Source organism: Galeopterus variegatus, unplaced genomic scaffold (genome assembly GCF_000696425.1).
Source record: "Galeopterus variegatus unplaced genomic scaffold, G_variegatus-3.0.2 Scaffold6988, whole genome shotgun sequence".
Taxonomy (NCBI): Eukaryota; Metazoa; Chordata; class Mammalia; order Dermoptera; family Cynocephalidae; genus Galeopterus; species Galeopterus variegatus.
In genome coordinates, this window is record NW_007733099.1 from 20,809 (window position 1) to 21,964 (window position 1,156).

Below are 1,156 nucleotides of genomic sequence, written 5' to 3' on the forward strand. Positions count from 1 at the left end.
GAGTGGCTATGTCATGACTAATTAGCCAATCCATTTTTATACGTATTTAAGATGCTTCCAGGTTTTTTTGATATTACAAATTATAATACACTATATAACCTTATATATCACACACACATTTTATTGTATCTAAAAATAACTACCTGGCATGGAATTACTGGGTAAAAGGGCATGTACATTTACAATTTTGATAGATATTGCTAGATTGATTGTCTTCATCTTCACTAACTATGGGTTAAAAACTTTTTTAGTCTTTGCAAAACTGATGTACATAAAAAAAGATTTATTTTACAAAATACTTATGAAGAAAAAAGTCCCATCATTGGCCAATACAGAGTGTATATTTCAACAGTCCAAAATACATCAAATGCAATCTTTTAACCAAGATTGCGTAAGTCAGGGATGTAATATTTTCCCTCAGTATCTAGTTATGAAAAACTACTGTTTATTGTTAACTGTCAGCGTATATGTAGGAATGAAAGCCCAACCCTATTTATACGAGGACATGAGAGTTATGTTATGACATAAAATTGCTATGATTCATAGTACAAAGCAGTCACTAAAATTTTTATACCTGTGATTAAATGACCAAAAAGAATGCACCATGGTTGCAAAGTTTGGTTGAAAATAAGAAAGATTCTCATAAGGTGCCGTTCTCAGGGTTGGGGCAGAGGCCTGACCACAATGCATAGGACAATCAAGTACAGGAGACAGGGCTAAGAAGGGGTCTGGAAAAACAGCTGAGTGCATTTCAAAGCACTGCAAGGGTGGGTCTCCTGGAGGAAAGAAACACTCCCAAATAAATTGTGCTTCTTTCATGAAGAAGCTCAGGCTTTTCTGAGCTATGGGGCTGGTTAGTTTTACTTGCTTGCTTATTTGTTATTTAGCTCTGAGTTATGAGCCAAATCCAGATATTACTGCATTGCCAACATATCCATTCAAGTGATAGATTATAAATCATCATGCTAATAGGAATAATTTGTAAAATGACTTCATTAACTCAATAGATGCCAAGAAATAATTTCAATCGATATGACATCTATTTCTTTTGTAAACTAAATATTTGAACAAGGAGAGTTTCTGTATTAAAGTTTTTTTCTTAGAGAAACCAAAACTAAAAGCCCATATTATATTAAAAGGAGAATCACTTCAAAGC